This window comes from Palaemon carinicauda, chromosome 31 (genome assembly GCF_036898095.1).
Source record: "Palaemon carinicauda isolate YSFRI2023 chromosome 31, ASM3689809v2, whole genome shotgun sequence".
In the NCBI taxonomy this organism is placed as follows: domain Eukaryota; kingdom Metazoa; phylum Arthropoda; class Malacostraca; order Decapoda; family Palaemonidae; genus Palaemon; species Palaemon carinicauda.
The window spans coordinates 53,186,374-53,209,675 of record NC_090755.1 but is presented as its reverse complement, the minus strand read 5'-3'; the positions used below and the strand labels follow the sequence as shown (position 1 = coordinate 53,209,675).

General features: G+C 31.6%; 1 protein-coding gene across 4 annotated transcripts in view; it reads right to left on the bottom strand.

Moving 5' to 3' along the window:
• LOC137624977 (protein sidekick-1-like) overlaps positions 1-22,444 on the bottom strand; it is a 64,448-nt gene extending 42,004 nt beyond the window's left edge. For 3 of the 4 annotated variants that reach the window (XM_068355908.1, XM_068355912.1, XM_068355910.1), the window contains exons 1-2: positions 22,301-22,444; positions 17,257-17,290 (exon numbers count right to left, since the gene is read on the bottom strand). The gene's annotated coding sequence lies outside the window, so the exon portion shown is untranslated. The remainder of the gene's footprint in view (positions 1-17,256; positions 17,291-22,300) is intronic. The other variant, XM_068355909.1, reaches the window with a different exon arrangement.
• Between the last annotated feature and the right edge of the window lie 858 nt (positions 22,445-23,302).

The following is a 23,302-nucleotide window of genomic DNA, read 5'->3' as shown; positions in this document are numbered from 1 at the left end:
TTTCAAGGATAAATAAATAATAATTAAAAAATAATAAATAATAAACAGTAAATAATGAATAATAAATAATACATAAAAATAATTACCAATAATTAATAACTAATAACTAATAATTACTAATCAATAATTGAATATTAATCATCAATTCTTAATAAACAATAGTTAATAATTAATAATTAATAATTAATAATTGATAATTAATGATTAATAATTAATAATTAATAATTAATAATTAATAATTAATAATTAATAATTAATAATCAATGATTATTAATTAATAATTAATAGTAATAGTGAATAACCAGTCTATAGAACTATAATGATGAAATTTCAGCGGTGCAGTTCATCTGAGGAAATACATATAAAGTTACATTGACGTGCGTGAAAAAATAATCTTCTGAGAGATAAAGTTTTAAATGTATCAATTCTTAGTTTGCAAGTTTCCTATCACAAAATAGGAAAATCAAAAGGATTCCATGAATATGAAAAAAAAAATCATTCAAGAATATCAAAATTCAATGAGATAATTATGAAAAAATAAACTTGTAATCAATTGAAATTGAGTGATTCTGGTAAGCCATTGATTCTCTTTATAACACTCGATGTATACTAAATTATATAAGTGTCTCAAAATTAGTTGAGCTCATTATGAAGCTGCAATAATTAGTTGCAATGCTGCCATTCAGACGAACCAGCGCGCTGCGTAATTAGCAAGTATATTAATGCAAGTACATCTTCGTTAATTATTCACCGGTGCCCAAGAGCCATCTTCTTCTCGAATCCTCAATATTATAATTTGGGGATCTTTATCTAATATTGAAACAAGTATTCTAATATGTGAATCTCCAATACCTTAAAGAGAAGATTAGAAAAATCCTTATTGCCTTATAGAGAGGATTAGAAAAATTCTTAATAACCTAGAGAGATGATTGTAAGATTCCTTAATGCATGAGAGCGAGGATAAAAAAAAATCCCTAATGCCCGATAGATTTGATTATAAAAAGCCATAATGCAGTAGAGAGAGGATTAGACATCTCAGTGCACTAGAAAGGTGATTATAAAACTACTTAATGACATAGATTGGGGATCAGACAAATCTTCAGTATCTTTAAGAGAGGATTAAAAGTCCTTAGCAGCATAGATAAAGGATTAGAAAAATCTTCAAAATCGCAGAAAGAGGATTAGAAAAAGTCTCTAATGCCGTAGACTCAGAGAGGGGACTACAAAAACTCGTAATGCCATAGAGATCATAACAAAAGTCCTCAATTCCATAAAGAGAGGAATGAGGAAATACTGTATCCAATTCCAGAGATACAGAAATTAGCCGTTGGTTAAAAGCTTTTTATTGCTTTCCGTCTATAAAAAGCGAAAAATGCTTGTTAGATATCGCATGTCTTCATCAGGGAATAATATACTCATGGAAACTCAGTAACTCGGTGAAAGCTTATTATGAAAGGTTTAGAATATATTTAAAACGAGATAAAAACAAGTCACTTGACTTAAGGAAAGAAATACGACTTAGTGAAGGAGAGATTTAATGAAATATTAAGTTTTTCAACGAAGCCTATCTGGAACGTTTGCTTGGCCTTTCAACTGGAATTGCATACTTGTAATGTATTATTAATAGATTTTCGATATCTTTCAAAACCAGAACAATCACCAGAGTGTGGTGCAGAATAAGGACCTTCCATTGTGGTTTGAAACCCATATAGTTTAATCTAATCTACAGAATTTGCACCGTATGGTCCAGCACTGGGGCCGAGTAGGCCACTTACTGTCGAAATGTAACCTTGGGGAGAACTCTGTTGTTTCCTTATCACATAATAGCTCAAAGATGTTGGACAGCAACTTAAAAGAAAGGAAGTTGAACAGAAGTAAAGATGGCTAAAAAGTGGGTGCAGTGAGTAAGATCCATTAGTAATAATAGCTTGCCTACACTGCACCATTATGAGGTTGACAGATGGCAACGCCCACTAGGAAGGTGAGAACCCCTCTTTACTAAGGGAAAAATTGATACACCATTTTTTGCTTCAGTTTCGTGGAATCAAAATGTTTACTGAATCTATATTGCATTTCATCACGTTGCATTCCGATGATACAACAATAAATTACTTCATTTACATAATGTTTTATCCAATGTATAACTATACTCCAGACAATTCTAAACATCAACAAATGAAATTATTCATCCTCTAAATGCTATTAGATTTTGAACTAAATGACATTTTATTCAGCAGTGTTTTGTTCCCCGAAATTATCCTACTTACGATCAATAAGATATATATATATGCATATAAATATATATATATATATATATATATATATATATATATATATATATATATATATACATATATATATATATATATATATATATATATATATATATATATATATATAATATGTGTATATATATATATATATATATATATATATATATATATATATATATATATATATATATATATATATATATATATATATATATATATATATATATATATACATTTATGACTGGTCCAGCTTTGCTCTCCACTTTTCTTATTAAGTTAAAGATACAAAAAATGATATTCCCCTTTTTAAAGCTTCACCAAATTCATGAATGATAGATGGGGTTAGTGGATCCTTCTGCATAAGATATACTCTCATTTTGTAGATGCAAGAGATGAACATCACAAAACGAATATATTTGCCTAAAATCAATACATAATGACTAAATTATTATTTTGACGAGTCACATTTCTCCAATCATTGAAACCAAACTAAGACTTCTTTGGGCGCATTAATTAATCTTATTTTACTCATATATTTATTCATTTATTTATTCCATGAAATCAAGGGAGCAATAATAAAAGTCTCCATTTAAGATATATCACTGTGATGCAAAATCAACAAAATATGTTTGGTTGAAGTTATGCATCTTTTTAGTATTTCCGTTTTATTTTACTTTATACAATACATTTCACTCATTTTTCAATGAAACCTTAAACAAAAGCAGGACCACTTCCGAAAATATAGTTTCCTGATATTGTATTTAAAGTTGAAGACGAAGATGACTCGAAACCTCTGCTGAGCAGTTTCCTCGAAGGAAAAATAACTATTTACTCCACAAGAGATTGATTACACATGTTAAACCAAAAGAAACTACGGATATTAAGAAAAGCGACAATTAATTCCGAATTAAAAGTGGATCAGTCTGTAGATTTTATAACAAGTCTGACTCTTATTTGTTTGATTTTGTTATTCGCGATTGTAATGGCATTTTCTTGTGAAATTAAGAAACGCGAATTTTCAGTTTGTGCGTGACTTACTAGAAACAGAGAGAGAGAGAGAGAGAGAGAGAGAGAGGGAGAGAGAGAGAGAGAGAGAGAGAGAGAGAGAGAGAGAGGGGGGGGGGGAGGTTGCTTTTATTCAATGCTCTTGTTTCATTAGGAGAAACGTCATTAATGTCAGGAGTAACCAATAAACAAAGGTATCGTTGAGAGAGAGAGAGAGAGAGAGAGAGAGAGAGAGAGAGAGACGAGGCTGCTTTTATTTCAAGCTCTCTCTCTCTCTCTCTCTCTCTCTCTCTCTCTCTCTCTCTCTCTCTCTCTCTCTCTCTCTCTCCTAATGAATGTCATCAGAGCCTCTTGGTAACACATTATATTCCGGCGTTGGTTCTCTTATGGGATTCGCTTATTTGTTTTTGTACTTTATTGCTCAGGTTATTAATGCCAATTGGTTCCTTATTTCTTCTTACGATATTAATTTATGCTTTGATTTCCTTTCTCATCTATCTCTTCGGCTATCCGGGAAGATTTGTATATCAACAAGTTTTCACAAAGAACTTAAAGAAAAAATAATCTCATTTAAGCTCACCAAAAGATAATACTATTCTGAAAATTCACTCACCCTTTGGAAATAAAATTACCAATGTTTAGCTATGATATCTGTATTATGATTTATTCACTTCGAGTGAGAGGTTTGAATTATTATTATTATTATTATTATTATTATTATTATTATTATTATTATTATTATTATTATTGATGTAATTTTTTAAAATTTACAAGTATTCGTATGGAATAATAAAAAACTGAGAGCAGCATAGTTAAATATAGATATGATTAAGGAATAAATCAACATAAATAGAAATGAATGTACAAAACATAAAAAGATAGCACATCAACATTGATTTAATGTTTAAGAAAAAGAAATTTGGAAGAGAACATTAAGTAACAACATTGCCTTAAATATCATCTTTGAATGTCCACACTTCATGCAAGTCATATTATTGTTTTGAAAAACAACCTTTTAATGTCCAAATGACATTAGGAGAACGCTGGATAGGTCTCGTTATTTGACCACCTGAAATAGGTATCGTGGATTGACCTTGATCCGAAGTCCAAAATAAATTCATAAAATATTAATTTGCAAATCAATTCACAACCTTTCAATAGCAAAAAAAAAAAAAAAAAGTCAAACAATATGTTAATTTGTAACTCAATTAGCCATTTATATCGATATAAAATGGATTTAATTCCACTTTCTGGCCACCAACATTAAAGTGGGCGCTTCTCTTATGATTATGTTGTAAACAATTATAAGAAATATTCAGATTCATTCCAATTTAATAATATATAAATGGAATATCATTATGGTGTTGATAATAATAATAGTCATAATGAAAATAACTGTGCATTAGTTAATGAAGCAAATTTTTTAAAATACATTTGATATATCTATATCTTCTTCTTAAGGAAATGCTTAATGTAATACTAACTAGTGTAAAATATATAACAGCATTGATCTTTGGTTGTTATCACGGATAGAATAAGTATGAGTGAGGGATGAAACCTTTCCTTTCAGCCGGGAAGAGACTAAGTCGTAACTCAAACGTTCCAGCTTAAGATCTCCTCCGTATAACACAAGAAAAGTTCGTGACTCCTACAAAAGACAAGAACATCTGCCAGATCTGATATTGGCTTCATTTTTCGCCTTGATGTCAATGACACACACACAGCCCTATCACGACCGCTCCCCCCACCCTCCCCCACCCCCGTGCAGACACATTACTTCTCTCTACCCCTTTCCCAAACTATATTCTCGTATTGGTCTTTTGTTTCTAAATGGTAAAATAGTGCTATCAAAATCCTGTTGATTTTTATCACAGGTGTACTTTTTGATCACGGTAAATGGACATAACAGTAGCTTGGTCAAAGGCGACCCTAATGGAAAGAAATATAATGAATAATATGTAAGCTGTTTTCATTCACCTCAATTCTTCATGGGCATCTACCAGTATCTAATCAACTGAGTCCATTACATATGTTTCCATTCACATCCGTTCACTTGTTTTTGTCGATGGCTTTGACTGCACCAGAGGCCACAACAATCTACAATTCTTGCTTAAAAAAGTCTTTTCCTGATATTATATGTACACAAATTACATGTATTTTATATACATTACATATACATATCATGTACATTACATCTATACACGCACACACACAGACACACACACACACACACACACACACATATATATATATATATATATATATATATATATATATATATATATATATATATATATAAACGACTATGCTTGAGCTTATGTACGTGTAAATGTGTGAAATTTAATAACTAACCTTCAACTCAAGTGAAAATCATTGCATATGATAAATTTTACCGAATGAAATTTGTATCCCTTGTGCATTATCTCCAAAATCGATAATTCCAATTAAGAACTGAATATTTAATGGGCTCGTAGTCCATAGGAAATAGCATTTCTAATAAACTAAATTACAATAGTTTGCTTTATGGCGTGAAAATGTTATATAAAACCTGAGTAACAGCATATCCAAAAAGAAAAATTCAGTTGTAATTATCTCAACAACAGTGAATCTTCTGATAAAATGTGTAGCGGCAAAATTAAAAGTGAATTAAATTCTACACGAGTTTGTTGCTATTAGATATATTTTCTATAACTGAAGCTTTTACCGCAAACAAGCCAAAAATTGAAATAAATGTATTTTAAAGGTGGAAAATTGACTCTGATCTCAGATTTCCTTCAATATTTTCTTGAGTACTAATTTTACAGTAAAATGTTATACAATAGCCCTTTTACAAGGAAGATTCTGCTTTCGATAAACCTAAAACTGTGTATGTTATGAGATGATGCTGCGTTTGCTGACGATGGAATAGTAAACATTGGTGGAAAGGCCGTATCTACAATCAACAATGTAAGCTGGGTCACTCTCGTTGCATGTACAAATAAACACACAAACAAGAAAGACAAAACAGCCACCAAGAAGAGAAAGGCAGAAGACGATGTTCTTCCTTTACCATCATTAAAACCAAAATTTCTTACCTTCCAGAATGATATTTATTGCCTTTTTTTTTTTTTTTTTACTTTGATTGCTGTTGACGATAATGGATTCCCATTTGAAGATGGGTTTCGAGTATCACCATTGAATTGTTAAGATGCTGTTCTAAAGTCTTGTGTAGAGGGTGGAGACAAGTGCAGCAATTACGTGAAATCAAGAGTTGCAGCTCATGCAATATATCGCAAAGTGTGCAGTGTAAATCCTAAAACCGGAAGAAAGATGCCAGCCAAATATGACTTGGATCTGAAAGAGAAATCAGAAAGAAGTGAAGTATTTTATATTGCAGTTGCTCAATTCATAAAAAATGAGGAAGAACTCACAACAGTTGCAGACTTACAAACAAGCATGCAGAAGAACTGTCAAAATCCATAAAGCATTTCTTACATGAAGCGGAAGCTTGTGAATAATCTAGGGAATTCCGTAGTTATTTGATATATGAAAGTACAATAATGTATTAACAGTAGAGAAAAAGCCGATAGTATACACAATCAGTTCTACAATTATCAGAAACAAATTAATAGAGAAGAAACTAAGAAGCTATCTATACTAAAAGTAACATTAGCTCTGATTAAAGCAGACATTAACATTATTTAAACTGTATACTAGAATTACATTCTCTTTCCCTTGAAACGTTCCCTGCTGAAGTTTCTAGAAAACAATAGTAATGACTTAAAGATTGCAGTAATAGGACAAGGCATCATGCAACAGCCTCGGCCAAGGGGTGTTATTACTCCAATGCAGTTTTCATTAGCATTGCATATCCTTTGACCTTATGAATCCATTGAAGTGATTAATATTTTGAGAGGCAGAGGATTTTTTTTGTTATATCATGAAGTGAGGTTATTCGAAACCTGTGCACCTCAACAAAACTAAAGATCAACTTGAAAATTTAGCAAGCAGCTTCTGTTACTTCATTGCTCATAATGTTGACCTCAATACAGTATCACTGAAAAAGACACCTATCATGGAATGGGTCTGTTATGTGCAGCCACACGACTAATAGCCACATCTCAAAGTCATTTGGAATTCAGAATATTTCAAGATTGTTTTTGTAAGATTTGTTATATTACAGGAGCAAACATAGAAATATAGGATAAGTGGACGATATGTTGAACTACAAAATAATATCAGCCATCGTCCATAATTACACCAGAAAGCATCTTCTTACTTTTTGGAAGATCTCAATTCCTTATTGGTGCAACAGGCCAGGATGGTCTGACTTTATGCAGACTATTGCACAAGGTACCCATTTAGGAAAAACATCATTTCACTTCCTACCATTGGTTAACTTGGATCCAACTAATGTGAACTGTATCTTTACTACTCTAATGTTTATAAATAACCAGTGAATAAAATACAATATATCACCTATCATCACCTTTGATCAACCATAGTCACTCAAATCAAGCCATATCATCAGCAATTAAAACTAACTTCAATATGCTCTTCTCATTATCGGGCCATTTCATGCCTCAATGAGTTTCTCTGGCACTAATGGCCACATCTAGAAAGACAGCGGAATGGGAACACTACTGAATCTTACCTATGGATCTAACACCATCAATCATATGCTGGCTTGACCGACATATAAGCGAACAGTATGTGGCCATTTCCTAGTAAATCCTGCTTTGAATGCTTCAGTGATTAGGAAAGCAACAAAACACCAGGGAACCCAGAATACAAGAGATGGGACATTTCGAAAGTTTCAAAAAGTTCTTCAGTCTACAGAGACAGAAGTAAAACCGCAAGACAAGGACATTGTGGCCGTGGAAGAAACATTCCATGATATCAAAGATCAACTACAGCAGAGTCCAAAGGAAAAATTATTGGTTAAGTACATGGAAATGATGAATGACATTTGGTTTGCACTCAGAGGTCAAATAACCAGCCTACCAACTTTGTATTTCAGAGCACTACAAAGAAATTTCAATTTTTTTTTTTTTTACTGCTTCTGGAGACAAATAACTACACAGACTCAGCACTTCTATTCCTCCAGGATATGGTGGATCTTGAAAAAATAATAGAAGACTGGGAAACTTATTGAGTCTAGTCTGGCAGTAATTTGAGTTATCTGGAAGTTTTAAACGTTACATATGCTGTCCGAACAAAGATCTGGCAGTAAGTTTAGTGCTCTGCTGGAAGCGTTTTAAACGTTATAGTTGCAGCGTGAGTATAGATCTGTGTGAGTATAGATCTGTGTGAGTATACTCGTAGATCTTTATTATATATATGGTCTAAGGGATACTGGGTTGGGTTAGCACCAGATCTTATTATAGAGTAAGTTCTTCACCTGGAGGCTTAATGAATGGACGAGATATAAATAGGAATCAACGAACAAGATGGTCACAAGCCCTGCCAATCTTTGTTCAGAAAAGTGATGAGTTATGGTGTTCAGAATAAGACTACCAATGAAAGAAATGAAGACTTTATTGGATATAGAAAGACGAAATATTAGGAAGACATTTAATAAAAGGACAAAATTCAGCAAACAATAAATTAGAAAAAAAGCACAAATTCGAGACAATAGATCAATATTTAGTAACAGCTGGAGTTGATGTGCAGGTGGATCCACAAGCACTGTTTCAGCTGAAGTCCGCTTAAGCGAAATCATAAAAGTATGAGCTTTTCAGTATACCCACCATTGGTGTTCACATGTAATGGACTTCCTCCAAGTGCCACCAAGCCTCATCTTGCAGATGCCTTGGCAAAATGAGCTTCCAATCATACTGAAATAATTCTGACGCTAAATTTTATTTATTGTTGATCCTTATAACGCATCAAATGGACCACATGAGAAGCATATGAAGATATTGTATCAAAGTATGTTACTCTTGTCAAGAAAATCAACTATCTTATTGTTGTGTTTGGTAGGTACAGCAATAGTTCAACAACAAAATGTGTGACTCATCAAAAACGTGTTAGGGCATAATTGTTGCCCCAGATGTTCGTTTGGCACCTTCTCCAATATTTAAATTTTAGAATTAGGAGTCATTTGTAGCAAATCTCCTCCGACCACACCCAACCCCACCCCCAAAAAAGAGGTTTATTGGCTTCCTGTCTGAAACTCTAAAAGAGCAGTGGGTATCTATAAAGAAAGCAGAGGGAGATGCAGCTCTTCTAATGGCGCTGGAGGCTGTTAACAAGGGGGCATATGTCATAGCAGAGGATACTGACATACTGTTTATCTTCTGTCATCACATGAATCATATCAGTCTGACCCTATACATGGTATCACAGAAATCCAATGTAAAGCACAACTACGCAAAGAATATGTAAACGTGTACTCTTTGAGTGCGCAGTGCCATTTTTGTCTGCAAAATCCACTCACGATGAAATAAAAAAAATGTGGGTGAAAAATCAATCATTCAGGTCTTCAGTCCTAGCCAGGATTGTGTATTTTTCATGAACTCAGAAAGAAAGAGTTCTAAGGAAAAGTCTTCAAGAGTTTGATAAGTGTTGCCTTTTAGTGATGCTGCTAGGAAATGGTGATATTAAAACTGATGATTGGCACTGGAAGAAAAATGGGAAAACTTAGATAACAGCCATGATTTTGATGCCTTACTACAAGTAATCAGATGCAGAAGCAAAGTCGTATGTGGCACTTAGCGATGTTCATGTAAAAAGTATGGGCTGTACTATACATGTTTTTTTCTATGAGTGTAGAGCTAAAACTTATGAAAATGACTATGCAAGCACTTCAAGCCAAAATGATTGTATTTTTTGTTCTTTAATATTTCTACCAGATAAAGGAGCTGACAAATCAGTTGTTTGTTATTTTATATTATTTCATATCTATTACAACCAATGTAATTCCTACGAAAATCTTCCAGATAATCTTCTTTTCTAAACATTTAAGTGCTTTGGAATTTGATTCAGGCTACTGTAGAGGTTGAGAATTAAATCCTATGCCTGAAATCAATTAATTCTAAATATGTTCCCATTAATATGCAATCAATATATATCTATTCATATATCAAAATGCACCTTTTTATGAGATTGCATCTCATATAGTGAAGACGTCTGCCATTTTGAATATGAAATTACACAAATTCAAGATAGTATAATTTCTAAATTTTTCTTAGCATGGTGTTCATAATAACACATCCGTGCAATATACAAAAAACTATCGTATTTTGTTTGACAGAATCCACTATTTTCATCTCTTTTGCATAGAGTTATAATTGAGTATATTTCTTTCCAGGCATCTTTAGAGCAAAATATTAGCCTGAAAGAATATATATATATATCGAACTAAAGTAAATTATTAATTTCAAAAATTCTGTAAACTTAATAGTTTGGAAATATTGGAGGATATGCGAGACAAAACTCAATTTTTCCACTTTTCAGCAAAAATCTGTATTCCAAGTTCGGGACTGTTTGTGAAAAAGTCTCATTTATAGAACAAAACCTTATAACAATAAATTTATATAAAATCTAATTTACTTTATTCCAGTCTTTATAAGACGAACAGTTTTCGAGAAAAACAGGAAATTATCAAAAGTGGGAATTATACAAATGCTGAAATGGCAGAATCTGTCCCATTTTGGATATGCTGTTACCAAGTCTCCATAGAAAATGATTATGCAATGAAACAAACTATTTCAAATTGTTTTCATAAATAAAAAAACTTTCACATTTGACGCTCAAATTCCGGGGACCCAATCAACGATTGAAATTCTGGAAAGAGTTTCTTGTGTTCCCATGCACTCACTCTCTTTACTGTTTCTGTTTTGTTTGTCTTTTTTTCTTGTCTATTTTTCGCTCCCTCTTTTCCTATTGTTGTCCTGCCGTTTGGTTTTGCCCACTGAATATTTCTATTTTCCATTTCTCATCATCCTAATAAATTCTGTTTTTTTTTTATCCTATCTAACATTTTTTTTTTTAAACCCAACAGCCTTCCTCTATCCTTAATCAATTATCTTTCTTTCAAACATCGTTGTGGCAGCCTAATGGAAACGTCCCTGCCTGGCGTTCTGCCAGACTCGGGTTCGGGACCCACTCAAGCTCAATAGTTTCTTTAGTGTCTGTAACTTCACCATCCTTGTGGGTAGAGGATGGGGATTTGGGGAGCCTACAGGTCCACCTGCTGAGTCATCAGTAGCCATTGACTAACAGTCTCTTGTTCTACCTTGGGTGGAGAGGGTCTTTGGCGCTGTTAGACAATACTAATAATTGTCACATCTAATATAACAAATACATAATTACATGTAAGAGTGTATATGAAAGTTCCTATTCCTGCACACACACACGCACACACACACAAGCCAACAAAGGACTTTATCAACGCGCTCTCCGTTACATGAACTTCAAAACATCACTGGATGTTAATTGAAATGACGTTAATGTTTCATAATTTACAATTACTTGGTTTGCTTTTGCCTCAAATCTTTATAAGTATTTGTTTCGAAAATATAGATTCTTTAGCCGTTTGATAAATTTTTAAGAAATAAGGTATTTGTAATGTTTATCTAATTCTAATCAATTTATCAGTCTATTAAGAATAAAATATATCAACTTTTATTAGAATTTAGGAAGAAATAAACGGCAAGAATTCTATACTTTCCTGCTGGTTTTGGGCCTCTTTCAAAACGACGAATACTGTCATTCTGTATTCTTATATTGCAGTAATAAAACGTTGGATAAAATACTAGACTTCTCTCTCTCTCTCTCTCTCTCTCTCTCTCTCTCTCTTTCCAGGTGGGAAAGCAGATATGAAATATCCTCGCACTGCAGAAATATATCTTTTCCGAAACCTATTTTTTCCATCATCTGTTATCATTTATGTATAAATGTCATTTATGTCTTCATTTTACACTGGAATTCTTACACATCCTAAAATACAAACGCAATTTTCATGACGTTTATCAAAATATGTCTCAGGAAAGACGAGTGGCATTTAATATTCAGTTCGGATAATATTTCTTCGCTTTCACTGGGAGTTGGAATGTTCGGATCCTGTTACTGTTTAGGGAAAGAAATGTGTGGCCCTGCACATTGCCAATGTGCAACTTTACGAATATCCAGTATTTGCACATAAAGTATAAAAAAAAAAAAAAAAAAAAAAAAAAACAAGAGAGGATGGACAGCCTTACGGAAGAGGGAAAGAAGAAAAATGAAAAGTAGGTGAAGGTAGGGGCTGAAGAGACGCAGCAAAGAACGTTTAATAATGACTACAGTGTACTTTCAGAGATAGACCGTGGATACTACTTCCATATAGCAATATAGAGAAGTGATGAGCGAAAATTAAACTCAGCTGGACGACGAGGAAACCTATTAGTGTTTACATAAAGAAACAATATTATACGAATACACGTTAATATTCATCATAAAGGAATTCTTGACACTCTAAAGGAAATTCAATGCCCCACTTGACAGCATAAAAATGTCATTGATAATCCATAAATAACATGAAGAACACGAAGAGTTTATCTTCAATCCACCAACTTATATGAATAAAATTAAACCATGTCTCTTATCGACTTCGAATTTTCATCTAGAATTTGAAAAAATAAAAATATGTGACAAATTCACAAATACAGAAAAGAAAAGTCGCACCTCGATATCCACAATCTATTTCTTTAGAAAGTTTCACATAAACATAAACATTGGGTAAAATGGTCTCTTGTCACGAAGAATATTTCATGACAATAATAAAAAGTGCAGAGGAGATTGGGAGAAATATTATGAATATAAATATACGAATTATAGAAAGACTCAACATATTGTTTTATATGTATGAACAGTATATACTTCATATATATATATATATATATATATATATATATATATATATATATATATATATATATATATATATATATATTATATATATATACGCTGTATATATACATATAAATATTTATATCTATCTATCTATCTATCTATCTATATATATATATATATATATATATATATATATATATATATATATATATATGTATATATACATATATCTATATATATCTATCTATCTATCTATATATATACATATATATATATATATGTATATATATATATATATATATATATATATATATATATATATATGAATACATATGTGTGTAAATGTTAACAGCTCGAGAGAGAGAGAGAGAGAGAGAGAGAGAGAGAGAGAGAGAGAGAGAGAGAGAGAGAGAGAGAGAGATCAGGAGTTTCCCTTCTGCTGTAATCTACTACTCTTTTCTTGCAAGTTTTTGGGTATTCCCTAATCAACAGTGCATAACAAAAATGTTGGGTGGAAATGAAAACGTCTCTCTCTCTCTCTCTCTCTCTCTCTCTCTCTCTCTCTCTCTCTCTCTCTCTCTCTCTCTCTATCTCTCTCTCCTTTTTCGGTCACACGAGTAAAGGGAGCCAGCTCTTCAGTTTTCTCCTATTAACTACAAATAAAAAGTTGTTAATATTTATATAAGAAAACTTCGTCTTTCGAAATCTAATGCAGGATAAAATCCACTTCAGATTTTATGTTATAGATTTCGAATGGTATTTTCCATGCAATACTTTGTTCTATATCAACAACCTCAACTTAAAATCTCGAACTTCATTCCATTGTAATCAAACTTTTCCATACAATTTTATACAATTCCTTTTGATTATAAATTCATAAGTTCTGAGCCTCCAAATATCATGAGGCAGTGAAGTAATTTATTAAAGTCACACTAAGAGCAGTAATGTAAGTAAGACATTCAACTAGTAAAGGAATATCACCAATAGAGAGAAGTCTGTACATTCTCCAAGCATGAGTCAAGGTAATGGGAATGTCCTGCGACATGTCATTCCGGAACTCATCCAAAGCATAAATACCTGAGTAACATAAATATCTCTCAGGGAAATGTTAATAAACTCACACTTAAATCTTCCTAAGGAATTCATGGCAATAAAGACGGCTACAATAACATTCGCATACATTGAGGCATCTAATGTAAAATGTGATCAGAGTCCATCTTTTTCAACGTCTGTCCGGTTTTATTAAAGTTAGCAAAATTATCCCGTTTTTTTATAGTTAGCAAAATGTCCCGTTTTTTTATAGTTAGCAAAATGTCCCGTTTTTTTAAAGTTAGCAAAATGTCCCGTTTTTGTATAGTTAGTAAAATGTCCAGTTTTTTTTCTTACTTTTGTGAGTCTTGTCCCTCTTTGTTCCCGTTTGTCCTGCTTTTTCGTAGTACAAAAACGAAACTGTCGCCATTTTCATGGAGTAGGATTGATATCTTGTTTAATTTTGCCACCTCACTGACTGCTAAATTTTATCATCTTCTCCGACTACTACGATACCCAATGAAATGGATTAAAAGAATATTATAGACTATCAAGTGAATAAAGTGCGGCCCTTTGCAAGTGCTGATATCAGCAGAATAAAGGGCCAAGAAAGTCACCGAAGGTACGATGCTAGTGTATGTATGTATGTATGTATATATATATATATATATATATATATATATATATATATATATATATATATATATATATATATATATATACAGTATGTATATATATATATATATATATATATATATATATATATATACATACTGTATATATATATATATATACATATATATATATATATATATATATATATATATATATATATATATACATACTGTATATATATGTGTATATATATATATATATATACATATATATATATATATATATATATATATATATATATATATGATAAATTTTGCACATTTAGCCGTGTTTTTCATATTCAAATAAGCCATATATATTTTTGATACATTAATGTTTGGATTATCTTAATGACCTCGGGGTCAGAGCCCCGGGCGAAACCACACAAAGACAAGTGCTTGTGACCGGCCGGAAATCGAACGCTGGTCCCGAGGTCGCTAAGAGAATCCAGACATTAATGTATCAAAAATATATAGGGTTTATTTGAAAATATATATACTGTATATATATGTATATATATACATATATATATATATATATATATATAATTTATAAATGTATATATATATATATATATATATATATATATATATATATATATACATATATATATACATATCCAGTATATATATACTGTATATATATGCATAGCCTATATATATATATATATATATATATATATATATATATATATATATATATATATATATATATATATATATATATATTTATATATATACATATATATATATATATTTATATATATATATATATATATATATATATATATATATATATATATATATATATATATATATGAAATGTCCGGATTTTACAGAAAAAAATTCTGGTCTCATTCCACCTACAATACACGGGAATTCAGGTGGTGATCTTGAGTACTATTTGTAATCGATTGCAATATCTAAACGTGTAATTTTCCACAGAATATTTCTTGAGAAACCGGTAGATACTAAATTTTTCCTCTTTTTAGTTTCCAAGGGATACTATCACAATTACTGCATGTGTGTTTTTTTTTTTTTCATGTTCTTTCATCACACCTATAAACGAAAGACTTCAAGTTAACATTTGCAAGAGACGACATGAAATTAAATATCTCTCATTTACGCAAAAGGTAATCTACCCCACAATTTAATATGAGCTTCATTAACACAAATGAGAGTGTTCATTATCTAAATCGGCGTATATTAATCAAGCCTTAATTACTCTAAATCAAGTGGACCCCCTCTCCCCTCCCTTAGGCACGTCTCTGTGGAGGTATTTGTAAAAAAAAGAAAAGCATCTCTGAAATTTCAAAAGCAGAAGTTAGACCAAGATGTTTCATGATACAGAACAAATGCTTCGCCGGGGAGGAGAGTGTGCTGAGTTGATGTATTCTTAATGCTTATGTTCTTTTGCCATACATTTTTACGCAACTTAGGATAAGTTATTATTGTATCAAGCTTATTTTCTTAAATTCACTTGCGTTATCTACATACTTTTAAATATTAAAAAGAATAAAAAACTGTTCCCACTCTTATTTAGGTTTAAAAAAAAAAAAACATTGAAAACTTGTTTACAACTAATTCTATTGAATCATTATCCATAGCAACCAACGAATAAGAAAGCAATAATTAAACTCAAACCTTCAGCCGAACAGCTATTATTTTATCCCATTATGCAAATAAAACAATAATACATTGAAAACTCAGAATTATTAAAATTGGCTGCTCATATTAAGGAGTGGTTCACGAATGTACTATCCATATACATACCAGTTTTCTCTGCATGTTTTAGAAGGTTCCCTGGGATACATACGTTCATTAAATTAAGCTAACTATAAAGAAAATAACATTCATTTAATGTCATGTTAAAGTATATATCAATTCCTTTTTATCAAGCTAACTTTTCCTTGTAGAGTCAGTAGCTTAAAACTCTCAGTGCCTAAACGTCTTTACCTGTCCTATCCATGGCCTGTCACGATTAACTATTTCAGTATCTCCTCCAAAGGCAATTCTCTTTGGTTTTCTATCTGGACCCATACAAAAGCCAAAACTTTCAGTCATAATGTCTTTAAAATAGCAATAGTTGAACGTAGTCATTAATATTTATGATATTAATAAATATGGTTCAATCTTCTTAAGTCAGAAACCCTATAAACCCCAATGAGCAAATCCGCCATAATAAAATATTTCTTCCCAAATGTACTTAATTTCTGCAAACGATGAGTCCCATCTTTGGTCAATTATTCGTGAAAAGTCGCATAATGTTTCATGTATTAATACAAACATACCAAAACGCAAACCGATTTGAAACTGAAATCCTTAGCCGTGGTAATTAAAGGTCAACTTATGAATCAAAATGTCAGTCCATTATTCAATTCTGCAGTTCGCTTGCCTTACTTTTTGTTAGAAAAAAAAAAGAATAAATAAGAGTTCCATCAGAATAAGACAAAAAAAAAAAAAAAATGCAAAGGAGCACTCACCTCAAATGCTCCGTTTCTTCGCTGAATTCTTGACCTATGGAGTAAAAATGGAAAATAATATCTACGTCAGAAATAAAAGAAAACAAACCTATTCCACAGCATTTCTGGTTTTACAAAGCTATTTCCATCTCAAGTTATCATATGACTCTTCAATTACAGTGATTTTTTCTTGACTTTATTTTCTTTCTTCTAAAATGATACCAGTAATCCCCATGGCCCAGCACTGGGACCAGGGAGATCAATCAGCACTAGGTTAGACGGCAAAATGAAAAACAAAATGAACAGAGGTAGTGGAAAAGGTTGAAAAAGGGGTTCAAATAAGAATGCCTACAGTGCACCGCCTAAGGTTATTTGATGGCTCGACGGAACTAGATCAAGAAAGTCCAAGCCCCAGGCCTACATGGCTGAGGACTATGAAGTATGAAGTAGATGAGTGGAGATGTATTGGTTTAAAAGCTCAAGATAGAGATGAATGGAGAAATCTAACCGAGGCCCTTTGCGTCAATAGGCGTGGGAGGAGATGTTAATGACGATAATGATGAATCACTCGCGCTAGGAATCCTAACGTGAATATTTCCAATTTTTATTTTATATTGTTATAAAAAAAACACAATGACGAACTTGGAGATTACCTGTCTGTGGTCTATGACATATTCATACTTAATATAAAAACATATTTCTTTGGAATTTTCAAGTTTAAAAGAAAGAAAATGGTTTCATGCCTATTGACTTACTCACCTAATAAAAGGTGTTCCTTCACACAGAGAGAGAGAGAGAGAGAGAGAGAGAGAGAGAGAGAGAGAGAGAGAGAGAGAGAGAGAGAGAGCATTGTTGTCTCAAACTGATATTTTTTTTTTTTTTTTTTTTTTTTGCAACTATGAAATCCAGCCATTCTCTAACGATAAATTGCGGAGATAAAATTATGTACAAAATTAAAGCTGCATTTCCGTGAGTCTTGATAATATACTATCTCTCTCTCTCTAGTGACCTACAGAGGATGGGAAATGTCATCTGAAGCTTTAAAATAAAGAAACGAATCGGATTTACAAAATTCATGCTAAATGTCCACCACTGGGATCAGTAAATATAACAAAGATAGTTTTTTTTCCCAGCAATTTAATCACACATCACATGTCCTCTATGTGAAAGTTTCATTTTATTATCCACTATATTTCAATTGGATTTAGAATTTTGAATATTACCTGTGACGGCCAATATAGGATTATATTCCATTGTTCAGAATTGTCATACACTCTAGTTACGTAAGGTCTTCCTTCCTATTTACAAAACCTCTTAGATTAATCATTCAAGTTTACAAAACACTGATAATCTTGGTGAAAATGAGTCGCTTACATATAGTTACTCTTCCAACAGTAATGCAAATGACGAATTACCAACATCGACGTCATGAAAACACTAAACCAACTAGAACGGCACTCGGTAAAGCTCATACCTTCGCCACCACCTCTTTTGTCACCAATAAAACTAATGCTGTGGGTATTTGATCCCAATCACATTTATCACAAGATAGGCATTTAAATTATACACATTTTGGCACTAGTTTTATGCAAATCAGAGGAAAATTGGCCACGATATGGCAAAACAAACGTGCTTGACCTTTTTGTAACCGTGACCTTGACTTCCGACCCAATCACTCGCAAAATCTAATCAAATTGTCCTTGGTTCGTGGCAAATCATTAAACCATATTTCATGTGAATCGGTCAAACAATTTTTGAGTTATGCGAACCACAAACACACGGACATAGAAACATACGCCTATCAAAACATAACCTTCGCCTTTACGAAGTTGGCAAAGATAATAACAAATCCAAAATCAAAATGGGATTTAGTATCAAATCCGTTTTAATGTCTATAATGGCCAAAGTATCCTGTATTCAATTCGAATGGAGTGTTTTCCACTCATATGGGTTTCTTTGTGAACTTTGCAGAAATATAACTGCGTATATATATATATATATATATATATATATATATATATATATATAAATAAATATATATACATATATATATATATATATATATATATATATATATATATATATATATATATATATATATATACTGTATATGTGTCTGTGTGTGTTTAGCTTTGACTCTTTTGGTTTTGAGCCATTTTTTCAACTGCTTTACCAATGTGATAAATTTTGAACAAATGCCGGCGTTTTTCCACGATGTTATGCAAAATGTTTTTACGTGTATATATATATATATATATATATATATATATATATATATATATATATATGTATATATATATATATATATATATATATATATATATATATATACATATATATATATATATATATATATGTATGTATATATATATATATATATATATATATATATATATATATATATATATATATATATATATATATATATATATATATTTATAGCTACAGTCATAATGCATTAAAAACCTACTTCAATTTCATTTAAGGGAAATAGCGATTCATCCAATCAGACTATACAGTACTAAAACACGTAAATACACCAAGAACCAATGATGCAAAGGACACAGCACAATACTCCCTAACTAAATATAGCTTAATATTTCAATTCCTCTTCAGATTATATCCTTCTCTGAGATACTAGTTACTCCTGATTTATTGTTTTATGGAATTGGCTGAAGTTGAAAGATGTAAGAAAGGAAGTGGAATACATGCGAGACAAAAGGCTTATAAAAGGTTGCAAGGGAAGCTACAGGTCTCTTCGTTGTTTATATAAGACAGATATATTCTAACGTCGTTACTGATCTTAAGATATTCTATCTTACTATTACTTCTCATAGTTTATTTATTTCATTTCCTTACTGGGCTATTTTCCCTGTTGGAGCCCTTGGGCTTATAGTATCCTGCTCTTCCAACTAGGGTTGTAATTTATAGGTAATAATAATAATAATGATAATGATAATAATAATAATAAAGTGCAGAGCATGAGGTGCACTGACCGCATTACGCACCTACGGGAAGAGGACATTGCACCAAAGATTTGAATCATATCTAGACGAGGCATTTTGGTTGGAGAATCTAAACACAGAAATGCTATCAGGACAAGGACCTTACAGAGAAAATGTTTTGTGTTTATAGAAAATATGTCTTTCTCTCATAGAAAGATTCAATCTAGGGTTAAAGGCCGCCACTTCCAACTAAAACGAGGTCAAAGGGGTTGGCGATTTAAGGCGACGAGGTCAAGATAGCTAACTGCAGAAGTTCAAAGTTCCAGCGAATGTTTTTATATTGAACAGGTTGACATAATAAGTCTCTCTTCATAGTTCATGTATGAGAGATCTAGTTTAACGTTGTCACTGATCTTAAGATATTCTATGTTTTTACTACTACTTCTCTTACATAGTTTATTTATTTTCTTATCTACTTTTCTCATTGGGCTGTTTTTTCTGTTGGAGCCCTTGGGGTTACAGCATCCTCCTTTTCCAACTAGGGTTGTAACTTAGCTAGTAATAATAATAATAATAATAATAATAATAAATCTAAATAATAAAAAATGCTTTGGTGAATTCAAATTAACAGAGTTTTAATGAAAACATTTTAACAATGAACTAACCAGATTTACACATCGAATGTGGTTAAAAGATACAAACAATATTTCACACATGTCACATTACAATAAAGGAATTGGTAATTTGAATGGGATCTAAGTTATTTATATGATTATTTTCAATGCATCATACAAAGGAACCAATGGAATTATCGAGTATTCCAATTACGTCCCACAGAAAGGGCAAAAAATACTATCTTTTTTAACTTTCTTATGTAATGTAATTGATATATGTGCAAAACATTTTACTTTTTATATCAACACTAAGTATCCCCTATTTGAAAATCAACATATTGAAAATACCAAAAGTGAATTACTGTGTATTCCCATATAAAAGAATAATGATAACCATTAGTATTACTAGATAAGCTACAACCATACTTGGAGAGCCAGGATGCTACAGTATATGCCCAAAGGCTCCAACAGGAAAAAATAACCCAGAAAGGAAAGAAATACTTAAACTAAATAAGATACAATTAGAAAATAATATAACATTAACGTTAAAATAGATCTGTCATATCTAATCTATGAAGAGAGACGCATGTCAACCTGTGTAATAAAAAAAAAAAAAAAAAAAAAAAAAAAAAAAAAAAAAAAAAAAACATTCGCTGCAAGCTTGATCAGGATTATCATTGCACAATCTGGTCACAGATGGAATAAAAGTTCTAGCATACTGTGTAGTTCTGACGCAAATCAAGTAATCATATTATTATCATCATTACCAGAAAGTTCTAACTCGAGTTGCAAATAATAGTTATTACACAAGTGATGGGAATAATAATACGAAATTACCATAGCAAATAGTAATGAAATCTGCTGGAGGTTATACCATATTTTGCGAACGTGAATTTGTATAAAAGATAATCATAATTACATGTTCAATAATAAATACCATGTTCCTTAAAGTTTATATTGTTTCTTTTTCAATAAATATTTCAAAGGAAACTAACTCTCATTTCAACTACGAATTTGAGAAACTCATAGGCAGAGGAAATAGAATAAAATACGCCTGACAATTAATCTGGCTGCAATTAATTAATACAAGTTGCTTAAGACCTAATATTTCACAATCGTAGAATACACAGAACAGTTACAGGCATATTTTCCACAAATGTAAATGCACACGCCTATGACCTTTATTATTGTAACGTAAATTACATCAATATATAAATCTAGTTCCTACCGTAGACATGTGTTTTCTCTTAAATATTTACGGTAAACTTCGATACAATATCTTTTGAATTGTTTGCGCGTTATTGTATCTAACAGTAAAATAAATTTTGAAACTTCATTCGAATACCCATAAGTTGCTATTGTTATGATTGTGTGTAATTCAAATATTTTCAAACAACAATCGGACACATGTAAGTTGTAATAATTGTTTATCGAAGTGTGAAAAAATAAGTATCTGGAAAGTTTTATCAAACGGCAAATAAATACATGTAAAAAAGGGGATAGTACCTTGCAAATATTCTTATATATTGTCATCTCCCTTCGGCAAGAGGGCCAAGACAAACACTTCATTTAGCACTTAAAAACAAAATCCAAACGAAAGACATTAACAGCTACAAGTAATCATGGCGATCACATGCTCAGAGAGAAAAAAATACGGTCACTAAAGCATGAGGGACACTGAGACACTGGGAGTCTGTGACTGGGAGAGAGTGAGAGAGAGAGAGTAGTTGCCGGCTTGCTAGGCTAATGTTATCGTACCGCATAAGCAAAGACTTGTGCTAATTATTATTACTATGGTTATCCTTATCAGTAGTCGTAGTATTAGTAACTAAGCTACAAACATAGTCGGAAAGCAGGATACTATAAGCTTGAGGGCTCCAATAGGGAAAATAACCCAGTGAGGAAAGGAAATAAGAAAATAAATAAACTACAGTATAAATGAGACGTAATAGTAAAAATATACATCTTAAGATCAGTAAGAATGTTAAAATACATCTGCCATAAATAAACGATGAAGAGAGAATCCTTTCAACGAGTAGGAGAAAATACTTCACTTTATTTAATTTTATTTGTGGAATTTGGGCTAGGGAGGGCAGCATTCACTGTTAAGGTGTGAAATGCTAACAATAGTCCAGTAAATCTACCATTTGACCTAGGACAAATTGCCAGAAAAATGAAATTACTTGCAATGACTTTTAATTATCATGCTAAAAGAAATATAAAAAATGTAGAAATATATATTTGGTGGAACATGGTGAAATATGCAATTCAAGGTAGCCATTGTCGAAATATCTGTTTTTTATTATATTGCCAAAAGTAATAGAGCTAGAATTATGAAAATGGTGTCTATACCCATGTTTTCATGGTCGAAGAATCATTTGAGACTAATTTCAGGGAGCTGTCATGATTACATCATAATGAATTCAATATGGCTGCCATGGTTGGTACGCAAAAACTGAAAATCGCAATAACTTCGACAGTATCCTACCGAAGACAACAATCTTGGTG